This window comes from Myotis yumanensis, unplaced genomic scaffold, assembly GCF_028538775.1.
Source record: "Myotis yumanensis isolate MYYU_CA2020_CCGP unplaced genomic scaffold, mMyoYum1.0.hap1 SCAF_3, whole genome shotgun sequence".
Classification (NCBI taxonomy): domain Eukaryota; kingdom Metazoa; phylum Chordata; class Mammalia; order Chiroptera; family Vespertilionidae; genus Myotis; species Myotis yumanensis.
Window position 1 is genome coordinate 113488033 of NW_027223754.1, and position 17368 is coordinate 113505400.

The 17368-nt window shown below is 39.2% G+C and overlaps 1 protein-coding gene and 1 pseudogene across 2 annotated transcripts in view; one reads left to right on the forward strand and one right to left on the reverse strand.

Annotated features, from left to right (window-relative positions):
- The window catches only part of KATNAL1 (katanin catalytic subunit A1 like 1), a 100702-nt gene that overhangs the window by 15168 nt on the left and 68166 nt on the right, over nucleotides 1-17368 (forward strand). The window lies entirely within an intron of this gene.
- LOC139007851 (small Cajal body-specific RNA 13) lies at nucleotides 2629-2839 on the reverse strand (annotated as a pseudogene).

Here is a 17368-nt window from a genome sequence, read left to right on the forward strand (position 1 = left end):
GTTAGGTTGCATTTTTTGGAATATTCACAAGATTAGAAGCTTTGCAAAGTCAGGACTATGCTTTTTATTTACTCAAAACAAAAATAACAGACTTCCATTGTCAACACAGGATTTGGTACATAGGCATTCAACCAACATTGAATGAATAACTCCATTAATTCCACAAATGAGAAAGTGAGGCCTGAGAGACCCTGACCAGTAAGTTAGGCTAGATTAGGACCTGAGTTTAGGTTGTGAAGTGGTATTGTGGCCAGTGTTGTAAGTAAGTTTCCCTTTGGTCAGTAGCTGTGATCCTGTGTTTAACTTGCTGAAGTTTCCTAAAAGCATTTAAAAAACTGTGAAAAGTGGTTAATTTATTCCTTCAGGTTTTTACCCACTGAGTTATGGGTAGATATATGATTTCCACTATAAAAACATTAGATGATGATCCTGTTCTAAGGTCTACAACAATATAGTGCTTCCCTCAGATGTAACTACCTTCAGGTGTTTTGGATTAAGGTAACCATTACCCCTCATGGGTTATGTGTATATGCATATAGGTTCTTTGGTTAATCTCTCCCTACTTCCACTCCCCCCCCACCCCCCACCTTCCTTCTGAGATTCGTCAATCTGTTCCATTCTTCTATGTCTCTGGATCTATTTTGTTTGTTTGTTTATTTTGTTCATTAGATTCCACAAATGAGTGAGATCATGTAATATTTGTCTTTCTCTGACTAGCATATTTCACTTAGCATAATACTCTTCCAGGTCATGCTGTCTCAAAGGGTAAGAGGTCCTTTTTTTTTTTTTTTTTAACTGCTGCATAGTATTCCATTGTGTAGATGTACCACGGCTTTTTTACCCACACATCTGCTGATGGGCACTTGGGCTGTTTCCAGATCTTAGCTGTTGTAAATAGCGCTGCTATGAACACAGGGGTGCATTTATTCTTTCTAATTGGTGTTTCGGGACCTTAGGATATATTCCTAAAAGTGGGATCACTGGGTCAAATGGCTGTTCCATATTTAATTTTTCGAGGAAAATCCATACTGCTTTTCATAATGGCTTCACCCAGTCTGCATTACCACCAGCAGTGACCTAGGGTTCCCATTTCTCCACATCCTCACCAGCACTTGTCATTTGTTGATTTGTTGATGGTAACCATTCTGACAGGTATGAGGTGATACCTCATTGTTGTTTTAATTTGCATCTCTCAGATGATCAGTGACTTTGAGCATTTTTTCATGTGTCTCTTGGCCATCTGTATGTCCACTTTGGAGAAGTATCTATTTAGGTCCTTTGCCCATTTTTTATTTGGATTGTCTTCCTTTTGTTAAAGATGCTACAAAGAAAGAGAATTACAGGCCAATATCCCTGATTAACATAGATGCTAAAACCCTCAACAAAACATTAGCAAATCTGATCCATTAGCAATATATTAAAAAGATCATACACCATGACCGAGTGGGATTTACTCCAGGGATGCAAGGCTGGTACAATATTCAGAAGTCAATAAATCAGTTAATACATTGTAAGCAAATTGAAAGATAAAAATCACATTATCATATAAAAGAGTTTGGCTTTTTTAGATTCCACATATAAGTGACATCATACAGAATTTGTCTTTCTCTCACTGATCTCACTTAGCATAATGCCCTCAAGGTTTATCCATAGTGCTGCAGATGGCAGGATTTTCTTCTTTCTCATGGCTGAGTAATATTCTATTGTATATGTGTACCGCATCTTCTTTATTCATTCATCTGCTCATGGATGCTTAGGTTGTTTCCATATCTTGGCTATTGTGAATTATGTTGCAGTAAACATGAGCTCTTCAATATCTTTTCATTTCCTTCGGATATAGACCCAAGAGCAAAATTTCTGGATCATATGGTAGTTCTCTCTTTAATTTTTTTGAGGAATTTCCACACTGTTTTCCATAGTAGTAGAACTAGTTTGCATTCCCACCAACAGTGCACTAGGGTTCCCTTTTTTCCACATCCTTGCCAACACTTATCTCCTGTTCTTGATGATAGCCCTTGTAACAAGTGTGAGGTGATATCTCATTGTGGTTTTAATTTACATGTCCCCAATGACTAGTGATATTGAATATCTTTTCATGTATCTCTTCTTTGGAAAAATCTGTTTTTAGTTCCTCTGCCTATTTTTTAGACAGATCATTTTTCTTTTTTAAAAAATGAGTTGTATGAATTTTTATTTATTTTAGTTTTTGTTAATCCTCACCCAAGAATATATTTTCCATTGATTTTTGGAGTAAAAGGGAGGGAGGGAGGGAGAGAGGGAGAGAGAGGAGGAGAGGGAGAAAAAGCATCTATATGAGAGAGACACAGATTGGTTGCCTCCCTCGCACTCCCTAACGGGGTGGGAATTGAACATGCAACCCTGGTACATGCCCTTGAAGGGAATTGAACTCGTGAGCCTTGTGTGCGAGGGTCAGCACTCTCAACACTTAGCTACTTTGGCCAGGGCTGTTTGAATTTTGTATGTATTTTGGACATCAACCTCTTATCTGATACATGGTTTGCAAATATTTTCTCCCATTTGGTAGGTTGTCTTTTCATTTTTTGGGTTTTTTTGCTGTGATGAAGTTTTTTTTAGTTAGATGTAGTCCCATTTGTGGATTTGTACTTTTTTTGCTTTTGCTTTTGGTGTCATAAACAAAAAAACCATTGCCTAGTCAAGGAACTTCTTTTTTTTTTTTTTAACTCTCAGAGGAACATTGCACATGGCAGGCTGGCTCTCAAGCAGTCATGCTTCAGCTTCCTCCGGGGTTTGCTTTTCCTGCAAGTCTGGTGTGCTCTCGGGTACCGCCAACCCAGCGCGGCTCCAAGACTTGCAGGCCAAGGAACTTCTTTACTAGGTTTTCTTCTAGAAGTTTCAAAGTATCAGGTCTTTTGTGTAAATCTTTTAAATCCATTTCAAGTTTATTTTTTGTGAGTGGTTAAGGGGTCCAGTTTTATTTTTCTGCTGGTAATTACTCAGTTTTCTCAGCATCATTTGTTGAAGAGACTGTTCTTTCCTCATTGAATGTTCTTGGCTCATTTGTCAATTAATTAACTACAAACGCAGAAGTTTATTTCCTGGATCTCTATTTTGTTCCAGTAGTCTATGAGTTTACTTTTATGTCAGTACTATACTGTTTTAATTACTATAGCTTTGTAGTATAGTTTGATATCAGGAATATGATGTGAGCCCTCTGGCATTGTTCTTTTTTGTCATGATTGCTTTGGTTATTTAGGGTCTTTTGTGGTACCATACAAATTTTAGGATTTTTTCCTATTTCTGTGAAAAATGCCATTGGAATTTTATAGGGATTGTATTGATTCTGTAGATGGCTTTGGGTAGAATGGACATTTTAACGAATTAATCTTTGATCCAGGAACACAGGATATATTTCTATTTGTTTGTGTTTTTTTTAGTTCCTTTCATTAAAGTTTTGTAGTTTTCATTGTACATATCTTTCACTTCCTGTTTTATTGTTTTGATACTATTGTGAATGAGAAGTTTTCTTTGCTTCTTTTTCAGCTGTTTCATTATTAGTGTATAGAAACACATTGATTTCTGTTTGTTGATTTTATATCCACAACTTTATTGAATTCATTGATTAATTTCAACATTTTTTGGTTTAGTCTTTTCTGTTTTTAAGATCAGCCCTTTCCAGTTTGGCTCAGTGGATAGAGTGTTGGCCTGCAGACTGAAGGGTCCTGGGTTCAATTCTTGTCAAGGGCACATGCCCGGGTTGCGGGTTCAGTCCCCAGTGAGGGGTGTGCAGGAGGCAGCCGATCAATGATTCTCTGTCATCATTGATGTTTCTATCTCTCTCTCCCTCTCCCTTCCTCTCTGAAATCAATAAAAATATATTTTAAAAAATCATATCACCAGTATATAATACTAATTTTTGTTTTTCCTTTTTGATGTGGATGCCTATTAGTTCTTTTTCTTGCCTAATTGCTCAGCTAGGACTTCCAGTACAATCCTATATAATAAAAGGCTAATATGCAAATAGACCGAATGGTGGAATGACTGGTCGTTATGATGTACACTGACCACCAGGGGCAGATGCTCAATGTAGGAGCTGCCCCCTGGTGGTCAGTGCAGCTCAGCCAGAAGCTGGGCTCATAGCTGCCAAGTGCAGCGGTGGTGGCAGAAGCCTCTCCTGCTTCCATGACAGCGCTAAGGATGTCCTAAGCCGTCTGTCAGACATCACTAGAGTGCTTCCAGACTGCGAGAAGGCACAGGCCGGGCTGAGGGACTCCCCTCCCCCCTGCCGAGTGCACGAATTTCATGCACTGGGCCTCTAGTATTGAATAAAAGGTGAGAGAGAGCACCTTTGTGCTGTTCCTGATATTAGAGGAAGAAGCTTTTAGTTTTTCACTGTTGAATATGTTAGCTGTGGGCTTGTCATACATAGTCTTTATTATGTTCTTTCTGTATCCAGTTTGTTGAGGGTTTTTAATCATGAAAGAATGTTGTATTTTATCAACTGCTTTTCCTGCATCTAGTGAGAGGATCATATAATTTGTATCTTTCATACTATTAATGTGGTTGGATACACTTATTGATTTGTATATGTTGAACCACCCTGGCATGCCAGGGATTAATCTCACTTGGTAATTTTTAATACATTGTTGAATTTGGTTTGCTAATATTTTGTTGAGAGTTTTTGCCTCTGTGCTCATTGGGGATATTGGTCTATAGTTTTCTTCTATTGTGGTGTCCTTATCTGGGTTGGTGCCAGGGTAATGCTGGCCTCATAAAATGAGTTTGGAAGTGTTCCCTCTTCTTCGTTTGTTTTTGAAGAGTTTAAGAAGGATTGGTGTTAACTATTCTTCAAGTGTTTGGTAGGATTCACCAGAGCAACCATCTGGTCCTGGGAATAACTTTTAGTATAGGAAATACCTGCTCTGAATTGCTAGAGCATCATGATGTATATCAAAGAGCAGTGGCCACAGATAATAACACTAATATTCATGGCTCAAACTGAATAAAAAGTGTGCGGGCATTTTCCCATTGATGAACACTTACCTGAAACTTCTCTTTTGAGAAATACTAGCCTCGGTATTTCCTTTTTGTTGTATTCTCCCTAAACTGCTCATAATACAGATCTGATTTATGTTTATACTTTTGCTTTAATCTTTACTCCTACTGAAAGTGAAAGATGAATGGACCAGAATATATTTCTCTGAACCTCCATTCTCCATGCTAAATTTTAAAACGTTTTCTTTGTATGTAGCCATTGTGTGTATTTTTTTCCTCTGTGGATCAGAAATCCTTAATAAAAACAAATCTAAGACTAAATATTGCCCAGGGGAAATTTTTTAATTCCCACTTATATCATCAACAACAATAGAAAAGTACCCACCAACTCCACAAGGTTCTCTTAGCGAAGAAATTCTGTTTAATAATACCTTGAGGATTAGCATAGGATAAACTTTATGAATAAAATCTTTATATAAGCAAAACCACATGGTGACATATATGTAAGTCATATGTTAATGAAGTAAAATTTACACAGGTTTGTAGCACAGAATGTGTTCATGGCTGAAAAAATAAGTAAATATTAAGATTGTAAATGTAGGGTTAAAAGTTATGGGAAGTTAGGGTAATATAACATTTTTCTCTGGTAATTTTTTTCTATAGCTCATGTAAAACAAACATAATAAAATTTTCCTTAGGGATAGTGAATAGTGGATATAGTCATTAGGTATCTTGGTTTAATGGGAAGACTCTAACTTGAGTCCATGAGATCTGAGTTTGAAGTCTGCTTCTGACACTTGCTTGTTTAATGATCTTGAACAGGTTATTTAGCCTCTCTAAATATTAGCTTCCCTATCTGTAAAACTGGGATCTCTACCTCATGGATTAATTAAGAGAACTTACTATATAAGACAGTAACTGTCAAGTAATAAGTAATTAAAATGGTCAATTTTGAAACAAAATACCACAATGTTCTTTCAGATAAATAAGCAACTAACAATTAAAAAATGATAGCCTCATTCATAAATTCCTCAAGGAAATTATTCCCCCCCTGAACAATTTACATAAATCTTTAGTTCTCTGAAACATTTTGAATCACTCTGGCAGAGAGGATATGGTGTTTTAAATATCCAAGTCTCATAAAGTTGGTGTTCATTTTCAGGGAAAGAATGATAACTAATAATCAGTCATTTACTGAATGTTTTACAACTATTACCTTATTTAAAACTTCAATGATCCCATGAAGTAGCTAGTGTTATTGTGTATCCATCTTACTATTGCTAATTTATTATTATGAACGCCATTTATAGCTGAGGAAATTGAAGCTTATAGAGTTTGTAATTTTTCCAAAGTTATCTCAACAAGAAAGAGGGACAATCAGGATTTGAACCCAGATCACCTCAAGTTCAGGTCTCTTATTTATATCCACTCTGCTGTGTTACTTTCCTGTACACATCAGTGATGTCTGTTGGTATGTTTTGATATCATCTCTATATTCTGATACATCTACTTGATTAAATTCTTATTAGAGGTGATAGGAAAATAAAGATGCTAAAAATGCTAAACTTAATACATTTTGATACTTTAAATATGATTTAAGAAATTTCTCGATGGGAACATCTGAAATTACAGTGGAAGGCCATAGAAAAATAGAATTGACCTTATTTTGCACAAAATGTTTCCGGGATGCATCTGATGTGTTTGGCATTAGGCACGAATTTGGTAGCGTGGTTCATACCTCTGTCCTTTTCACTTCATAGACTTAACTCAAAACTTCTCCCTTATCCCTGTTGCTGGACACCAAGGTTCTCTGTATACTGTGGGTTCCAGCAGTGCTGTTGGAAGTTATATCTTATGTGTCATGCTTCTGCTGAGTTCAATCATGATCCTGTTTTCAATCACCAGCAGCTGCTTGGATAAATCAAAACAGTTTTTTTTTTTTAAATGAGTTAGATTTATTGTCTTAAACCTGAGGAAATTGAACTACAAAAGTAGGATTATGATGGGAGGTAGTGGCAAAATTAGCATTAAACGCCAAAGAAAGGAAGTCTCCAGGTCATTCTTAGTGTCCTAAGTTAAAAGCTATCTTGTATTCATTAAATTATGTTATATTTTTTATGTTATAATAAGTTTATTGAACATTCTCTTTAATGAGACCATTTAATTTTTTTTATTAAAAAATTTGTTTTTAGAGAAAGAGAGGAAGGGGGAGAGAGACATTGATTTGTAGTTCCACTTATTTATGCATTCATTGGTGGGTTCTTGTATGTGCCCTGACTTAGGATTGAACCTGCAACCTTGGTTTATTGGGAGAATTCTCTAAGCAACTAAGCTACCCAGCCCAGATGAGACAATTTAATTTATTTTATTTTATTTTTTCGTTAATCTTCAGAATATCCTGAGGATATTTTTTTCCTTTGATTATTAGAGAGAGTGGAAAGGAGGGAAGGAGAGAGGGAGAGAGAACGATTGATATGAGTGCGACATCAATTGGTTGCCTCCTGCACACACCCTGATCATGGCTGGGGATTGAACCTGCAACCCAGTTACATGCCCTTGACTTGGAATCGAACCCAAGACCCTTCAGTGTAGGGTTGATGCTCTAACCACTGAGAACACCTGCCAGAGAAGGATGAAAATATTTTAAAATGGTGTCTCCCAGTGAAACCTGAAGCCACAAAATTAAGATGTTCTTATTGGAGCAGTATTTGACATAGTATATATTCAATAAACTATTCTTTACTTAACTTAAAAAATAAATGATACATCTTTTAAAGTTGAATATTTTTGGAGAGATGGCAGAATAGGATACACAAGCCTGTAGTTAATCTTTGGCTTATTCTGTGTGGGTAAACTGGAACTCTGATATGCCTTCTAATGTTACTTCATCTGGAATCAGGGGAAATAGCATAATGTGTTTCTGTGCATATATAGATAGGAAGAATGATTTGTATCAAATTTATCTTATTCTGTAGAATTTTAGCCAAGGGGAAATTCTTACTGCTTATTATTAAAGTTATTGCTTTATGTTCTTAGGATATCCAAATAGGTTAAGTAGCTGCTAGCATTTAAAATGCCAATTTGTGGAGGAAAAAGATCAGTTAAGATCAAGGTCAAGTACCAGTAGACAGTAAACTATCATCTTGTCCTTATAAGTATTTCACCCAGACTCTAGCTCAGTTATTTTCCTGGGATTAGGAGGTAAGAGAGCAAATTTTTCCATCAGTTCCACCACTAATTGAGTGGTCCTCCAAATAAGTTTACTTTTCTGCATCTCATTTTTCTCTTCTGTAATATGTATGTTGTGATGAAATTGTTTTGTAAAATTATTTTGAAGTTTTAGGAAGAAAAATACTATATTATTGATCTATCCAACATATATTTTATGAACATTCATCATATGCTAGATATTATCTCTGGTCCTGTATAAAGTATGGAGGTAACAGTCCTCTCCCTAACCCCCTACGGTCACCCCAAACACACACACACACACACCCCTTGGCTTTAAGAAACCAATAAGAGAAAATAATCCAGACATCCTGGGAAATTTAAGTAGGATGCTGGCACCTATTGTATGTCAAGTATTGTGCTAGTACTATGCTGGGAAGCAGAAACAGACTCTGTCCCTGCCCTCTTAAGCATACAGTCCTACAGTAAAATAGGTGTGAGAGCCAGTACTGAAATAGAATGGACTGGATTTGGTGATTAATTAGATATAGAGAATGAGAGCAAAATTGGAACAGATAATGAAATTTCCAGACCAGGATGTTGAATAAGAATTGGAAATGAGAACCAGAGTTTAAGAGAGATTGAGATTAGTGGTGGTTATTTAGGAATCACCAGCAAGGGAAGGAATTTTAAGAAAGAAAATATTTAAGGTCGTTCTTTGTATGACGGAATACGTTATTTGCTTAATATGATTCACAGGTTGAAATTAAACTCATTTTCTTAACATTCTGAAGTCATATTCTTTTCCAAAATCCTGTTTGCGGAGAAAGGGATGGACTCTATTTTTAGACTCTCGGTAGCATGTAGGTAGCAGTGCTGATGAACTGCAATAACTGACATTTACTGCGTTCTTGACTGTGAACCAGGTACTGTGCTAATAAGCTTTTTACATGGTTTATTTCTTAATCGTCACAACCACCCTCTAAAATAAGTACTATTTTTTTCATCCCTATTTTTTAGAAGACATTGAGGTTTAAAGATTCTAAGCAACTTTATCAAATTCTGTGTGTAGGTCAAATAAGGTAGGATTGATAATGGAAATGGATTTAGCAATATGGAGCTTATTGGTGACCTTGATGAGTATTTTGGATGGAATGGTGGAGAATAACAGAGTGGGTTCAGAGAGTGGAACCAGAGGGATTGAAAACTGAATATATGCAATTCCTCAATTAGTCTTGCTGAAAAGGGGAGCAGAGAAATTGAGTGGTAGTTGGGGAAGACATGGAGTCAAGATTTGTTGTTTTGGAGGGAAAGGATGTTTTTAAGCCGATGAGAATGCTACAGAAGGATGGAGAACATTGAAAATGTGTGGGAGAAAATGGACAGCTATGGAGCAATGTTCTTGAATAGATGGGAGGAGATGGAACCTAGTGGTCCAGTGGAGGGGGGCATGGACAGCTGATTCAGAGTAACGGGAGGGAAGACAGGTTAGTTATATGAGTGTTGATGCAGAGAAGTAGGTAGATATGCAAATGAGCACTTGTGGAAGGTCTCTTCTGATTACTTCAGTGAGGGAGAAAAAGCAAGCAAGATTGTCTGAGAGCGAGGACAGGCGATCAATGCGTCTTATGGTCTAGATTCTGATCTGAAGTATGCCAAGAGTTACTGTTTTATTTATTTTATGTTTTCTCTAGGGAAAGCCTTATTTTATAGGATTCAGTACTCATATGAAATCTTCATTTTGGAATTCTAAGTATTTATTACAATAAGTGCCTAAGTACTTGGTATTTCTGTCATTTTTTTTTATGTTTCAGAAAACACAGCTGAAAGGTAGAAATTTTAATTCATTAGAGGTGAACTATGAACTAAGAAATGGGAACAAGATAGTGGTAAGTCAGAATGAAATCATAACACATCCCTTAAAAATATTTATTGAAAAAAACCTTTGCCTTGTTGCATGTTAGCCACTGTCATTTTCTTTCTTTGTTCATTTGGTGTCTGCTAAAATATACACTGTACATCTATTGCCTTTCACTGCCCCTTTTCCCTTAACAACAGAGAATCCTGGATCTCCATTCATTGCAGTTTTGGGGCTGAATTCTTGAAGATAACTTCCTAGTTTAATAGTGGAATGCCTCTTCTCAAGACGTGTTTAACTTTTGTAACACTTGATAATTTTACCATCTTTCTTCTTTGGAACGTTGCTCTTATGGCTTCTGTGATATTACACTATTTTGTTTTTCTCCTGTTTTTCTTTTTCTGACTGTGGTCTCTTCTGTCTTACCTCCTCCTCGTGTTCCCTAGTCCTCATCCTGCTGCTCTTCCTGTATTCAGTTCAGCTCAAATATTCAGCATCTACTATGTACCAAACACCATGGATGCAAAGAACAGGAAGCTGGTTCCTGCCCTTTAGAGCTCAGGTTCTAGGAAAGCTATTTCCTTTGCCCGGAGCTGGGTTATTAACCAGGCTTTGAGGATCTCATCCTAACTCTGCCCTTTAGTGTCTGTGAACTACCCATTCAACCTTTCCCTCTTTTCCTCTTCCATAAATTGGAGAGCAGAACTACAGTCACCTCATGGGGTTATTTTGAGAAGTAAATGATTGAATACACAAAGTAAAGTGTAAAGAACAGTCTGGCACATAAGACGTGCTCAAGAAATACTTGTAGTTTTTATTATCCGCTCCCCTGCCCCCTCACCCCTACTCCAATTGATATACAGATGGCTAATGCCCTCACCTCATTTAGGTCTTTGTTCACATGTTACCTGGAGAGTTTTACCCTGACTACCTTATTTAAAATATTTCCCCCCTCAGTTGTCATCATTCTATCCCTTTACTCTGCTTTATTTTTCTTTATGGTACTTATTGCTACCTTACATTATATTGCGTTTATTGTTTATTGCCCCCACTATACTGTAAGCTCTGTAAGGTCAGGGCCTTTGAATTTTTCACTGCTATCTCCTCAGCACCAAGAATAGTGCCTAACACAGTGTGGCACTCAATAAATGATTTTTGAGTGAATGAATAAATAAAATGCTTACTTAGATTTATCTGTATGTTTACCAGTTGTTTTGTTCACCATTTCTTGCATTTCACTCTCTCTAGATTCAGTTTCTTCTTTGCCGAGGCATATTCTTTAATAGTTCTTACAAAGGTCTCTATTAGTGGTAAAACCCCAGTTTTAGTCTCAAAATATCTTTTTAAAAAATATATTTTTATTGATTTCAGAGAGGAAGGGAGAGGGGGAGAGAGATAGAAACATCAATGATGAGAGAGACTCATTGATTAGCTGCCTCCTGCACGCCCCTACTGGGGATTGAGCCTGCAACCCAGGCATGTGCCCTGACAGGGAATCGAACCCGGGACTTCGTAGTCCATGGGACGATGCTCAATACACTGAGTCACCACAGCCAGGCCTCAAAATATCTTTATTTTTATGTCATTTTTAAATGACAGTTGAGAATATAGAATACTAGATTGGGAGTTATTTATTCACTGTGCTTTGAAGATATTAGTAATAATATTATTTTGCTTCTGGCTTACATTATCAGTTTAATTGTTGTTTGTCTATAGATAACTTCTTTAATGTCTCTCATTATTTTTATAGTTTTATTTTTTGTCTTTGGTATTAAGTAGTTTCACTATGAATTACCTAAGTGTAGTTTTATTTTTATTTATAGTACTTAAGACTTATATTTCTTTTGCTTTAAATTCTCTTTTAGGCTTTTAACTATTTTAAATATTCATTTTATTATCTGTAACTGATAATTCTACTATCAGAAGTTATTGTAAGTCCTATCTTTTTATTTCTGATGGCTCTTGTTTGTGGTAAAGTTGATAATGTCTCCTCAAGGTTTTAGTTATTCTAATGTGTGCCTTCTTTAGAAGGATGGTACTCCTATGTTTTGTTTTATCCAGGTGCCTTAGAGATGTTACCTGTGTAGGACCACTTTTAGGTAAATTTATTCGCTTAAGGTAATATAACACTGAATCCCAAATCACATGAGAGCAGGCCCTTGGTTATTATTTCTAAGGAAGACTTTTGCTCATTCCACAAATATAGAACAGATAGACTTTCTTGTTTCTGTTTGTATTAGTGTGTGTGTGTCTGTCTGTGTGTGTATGTGTGTGTGTTAAATTCTACCATTTCACTGAGATTATAGCCATTTGAGAATCCTGGCTTTATTATTATTTTTTTTATTAAATCTTTATTGTTCAGATTACATTTGTTCCTTCCCCCCCCCCATAACTCCCCTCCTCCCAGTTCCCGCCCCACCCTCCGCCCTCACTCCCCACCCACTGTCCTCATCCATAGGTGCACGATTTTTGTCCACTCCCACTCCCCTTCCCCCCCCCAATAATAGTCAGTCCATTCCCTTTCTATGTCCCTGATTCATTATAATCACCAGTTCATTCTGTATATCAGATTATTTATTCACTTGATTCTTAGATTCACTTGTTGATAGATGCATGTTTGTTGTTCATAATTTGTATCTTTACCTTTTTCTTCTACTTCCTCTTCTTAAAGGATACCTTTCAGCATTTCATATAATACTGGTTTAGTGGTGATGAACTCCTTTAGCTTTTCCTTATCTGTGAAGCTCTTTATCTGACCTTCAATTCTGAATGATAGCTTTGCTGGATAAAGTAATCTTGGTTGTAGGTTCTTGCTATTCATCACTTTGAATATTTCTTGCCATTCCCTTCTGGCCTGCAAAGTTTCTGTTGAGAAATCAGCTGACAGTCGTATGAGTATTCCCTTGTAGGTAATTGAGTCTCTTTCTCTTACTGCTTTTAAGATTCTCCTCTTTGTCTTTTGCTCTTGGCATTTTAATTATGATGTGTCTTGGTGTGGTCCTCTTTGGATTCCTTTTGTTTAGGGTTCTCTGTGCTTCTTGGACCTGTAAGTCCATTTCTTTCACCAGGTGGGGGAAGTTTTCTGTCATTATTTCTTCAAATAGGTTTTCAATATCTTGCTGTCTCTCATCTTCTGGTACCCCTACAATCCTGATGTTGGTGCGTTTGAAACTGTCCCAGAGGCTCCTTACACTATCTTCGTATTTTCGGATTCTTTTTTCATTTTGCTTTTCCGGTTGGGTGTTTTTTGCTTCTTCGCATTTCAAATCTTTGACTTGATTCTTGCACTCCTCTGGTCTGCTGTTGGGTGTCTGTATAATATTCTTTATTTCAGTCAGTGTATGCTTAATTTCTAGTTGGTTCTTTATCACAACATCGAGGGTCTCATTAGATTTCTTGAGGCTCTCATCAAGTTTATTGGCAGTTTCTAGCAAATTATTGAAAGCCTTCAAAAGTGCGTTTTTTAGCTCTATATCCTCCATTTCTGTCATTTTTTTTGTCTCCGCATTTTTTATGCTTTCTTGGTGCACCCCCTTGTGGTCTTTGTGCGCAGTCTTGTTGTAGTTAAGCCTTAATTGTTGTCGGCAATACTAGGGGTGAATTGAAGTCCAGGCTAACCGGCTATGAGAGTCAGCTGTGTCTGCAGTGGGAGAGCTTCTGTGCTGAATCTCTAAGGCGGTGCTAATCTAGCCTTTGCCTGAGGCTATCTGGCAAATGCCTCGGTGCAGGGCTTGGGCGGGGCGGGTCCCAGGGGATCTACAGGGTGGGCGGAGCGAGCAGTTATGGCTGCTCTCAGTTCCATCCCCAGCGGCTCTGCAACCGCTGCAAACCTCGGAGAGAAAGCTGCCTTCCGCTTCTCCCGTTTGAGTCTGGGTCCCTAGAGACTCACCCGGATCTGGAGCTCAGAGTCTGAAACTCCCTCCCGATTGAAAACAACAACCGCGCCCTCCGCCACCGGCCCGCTCCACATGCACTCCGTACCTTAGTATTTCACCTCCGCACTGCGCCTCCTCTGAGTCTCGGTATGGATTTCTCTTTCCTTCTAGTTGTAGAATCTCTCCTCAGCCAGCCTTCCTGTTGTTCTGGGTGATGTCCGTTCCATCTTTTAGTTGTATTTTTGAAGTGGTTGTTCGAGGCAGCAAACTCCGGCGTTAACCTATGCCGCCATCTTGGTTCCCCCTCCTTCTGTCTGAGAATCCTGGTTTTATGTGGTAGTCTCAATTCACCTTCTTTGACTTAGGAGGAACAAAGGCCTTGTCTCAGGTTTTACTGTGCAGTCATTACATTTCAAGCCCTTAGGTGTCTGAGAATCAGGAACCCCAAAGACTGCCAGTTCCTTTCTTTTATGTATTTATTGGCCATTATCATGTGGCCCTCTTGTAAGATCACCCATGTATGTAAAAGGATATTTGTTGCCTTTTTTTCTAGAATTCCTATATGTTTTATAGTGGGAAGGTTTTCAGCTTATTTTTGTTGTAACCATATACAGTGGGGCCTTGACTTACGAGTGTCCCGACTGATGAGTTTTTCAAGATACGAGCCGTCTCTCGGCCGATTATTTGCTTTGAGTTGCGAGCTAAAATTCGGGTTATGAGCCAGCTTCAGATACCCCACCTCTAGTTGGCGCAGCGAATGTCACAGTGAACGCCACAACATCAGCTCAGCATCACGTGTCTCACTCGTTCACTGTTGATTTGACATATGAGTAATTTGAGTTACGAGCTCTGTCACGGAACGAATTAAACTTGTAAGTCAAGGCCCCACTGTATTTATTATTTTTGTATTTACATTATAAGTTCTTGTGGGTTTTATTCTGCAGGTTATTGTTTTTGAGGACTCTAGTTTATGGGTTAGTTGGGAACTCTGCTTCAGAAAGGCTTTAGTTAAAGGATTATTGTGTGGACAGAAAGGGATGTTCAGTATAATTATTTTAATTTTTTCTTATTTATTGATTTAAGAGAGAGAAAAAGAAAGGGAGGGAGAGAGGGAGGAAAAGAGAAACATCAGTTTGTTATCTTACCCATTTATACATTCACTAGTAGCCCGGTGCACAAAAATTTGTGCACTCGGGGCGGGGGGGCCCTCAGTTATTAAACATTTATCGGCACAACACTGACCACATTGGTGGTGGTGGTGGTCTTGTCAGAATGTGTTATGTTATGCAGATGAAAATCTATTTAAACAGATTTGATGTAGATATTTTCAAAGATGGAAAAATTGTCCCTGTCAACTATTTTAGTTGATTCATATCTTCAGTAATTGTCATCATTGCAAAGTTTTCAGTCCTCATATGGATTGCTGGATATAATAGGTCATGCGCTGTTCCTGTCCTTTGTAGCCTTTGTGACCTTAAGGATTCTAGTTTTCCATTTATATGTTTAAGTACCAACCTTACCGGCTTAAAAATGTAAGCTTTTAACACTGCTCTCTGTGTTCCGTATCCTTCCGATGAAAAGTGGAGTTGGGTTGCAGCACAGGAGAGAAATTCAGGAGGGGAATATTGAAGTAATGACTGCAGTAGGAGAAGAGGGAACCTATTTCCCTGGCCACAGGCGCTGGCGCCCTGGACCACAGGGCTGGCAGCTTCTCCGGGTGGTTGCAGCCTGAGACCTCAGGCAGGTGGCTTGTCCGTCTCCTGTGCTGCAGCCAGCCACAGGTGCTGGCACCTGGACCAAAGGTGGGCGGCTTCTTCTGGCGACTTCTTCTTCTGTGCTTCCAGGGAGGGCAGTCAGTTATGTGTATATGTGTGTGCATGCAAACATAGGCATGTACACGTGTGTATGTGGAAATCTGCTGGGCAAGTCAAAACCATAGAAGAGTTACCCCCTATCTCTTGAGTCTTCCAGAGATATCCCCCACTTTTTTATTCTATTACTATTGGAGACTCAGTATTTGCAGCCAGCAAGCCAGTAACTCTCTCAGTGTCTATTTATGACTTCTTCTTTCCCTGCCTGTCTTCCAACCCCTAATCATATTTACTCCCAATATGCTGTATAGAGAAGGAGTCAGGATGCTGTCTTCCCATGAATAGTACTCAGTAACAAACCAATTGCATTTTAGTTGGGCAATGCCACTACCCACCCTTCAAATCCCTTCCACCATGCATTTCTGTTTCCCTTTTTGTTTGTTGGATTTTTCTGCTGCTCCTTCTCCTCACCCCACCACCCTTGGATCATAATGTAAAATTCTTTTACATTGTCAAGAAATTATTAAAAATACAGGTACTTTGAAAAAAAAAATACAGGTACTTCTCTGATCACCGGTGGGGGACGGGAGCGGGGAGGCAGGGAAGAGGTGGCTGCTGGCCCCCCAAGATCTGCGTGGCAGCACATAGAGGCCAGGACCCAGTCTCAAGGGTTTTACTCACGCAGTTTGAAAGGTGCTCACGATCTACGTGGTGTCCAGGACCCGGTCTCAGGGGGTTTGCATTTTGAAAGGTGCTCGCGATCTACATGGTGGCCAGGACCCCGTCTCATGGGGTTTGCAGTTTGAAAGGTGCTTGCAATCTACTTAGGTGTCAGTGCCGCCTCTTCCCTGCCCCGCACGACTTCTCCGATCACGGCTGGGGTCAGGGTAAAGGCCCCTGCTTCTCTGATCAGGGCTGGGCGGCGGGGCAAAGGCCCCCGATTCTCCGATCATGGCTGGAGGTCGGGCAAAGGCCCCCGCTTCTCCGATCACGGCTGGGGTCAGCATAAAGGCCCCTGCTTCTCTGATCAGGGCTGGGCGGTGGGGCAAAGGCCCCCGATTCTCTGATCATGGCTGGGAGGCAGGGCAAAGGCCCCTGCTTCTCCGATCACGGCTGGTGGTCTGGCAAAGGCCCCTGCTTCTCTGATCACGGCTGGAGTCGGGGTAAAGAACCTGCTTCTCCGATCAGGGCTGGGGGGCGGGGCAAAGGCGCCCTGGTTCATGCCTGCCACCTGGGTTTCCGATCACCATCAGCAGCAGGTGGCTTCTTCCGTCCTTCCCCGTTCACCTCCCAGCATTGCGCCTACATATGCAAATTAACGCCATCTTTGTTGGCGGTTAACCGCCATTTTTCTTGGCAGTTAATTTGCATATTGCCCTGATTAGCCAATGGGAAGTGTAGCGGAGGTACGGTTAATTACCCTTTTTGTCTTTTATTAGATAGGATTAGTTGCTTCTTTTTTTTTTTTTAAATATATTTTATTGATTTTTTACAGAGAAGAAGGGAGAGAGATAGAGAGTTAGAAACATCGATGGGAGAGAAACATCGACCAGCTGCCTCCTGCACATCTCCCACGGGGGATGTGCCCGCAACCCAGGTACATGCCCTTGACCGGAATCGAACCCGGGACCTTTCAGTCCGCAGGCCGACGCTCTATCCACTGAGCCAAACCGGTTTTGGCG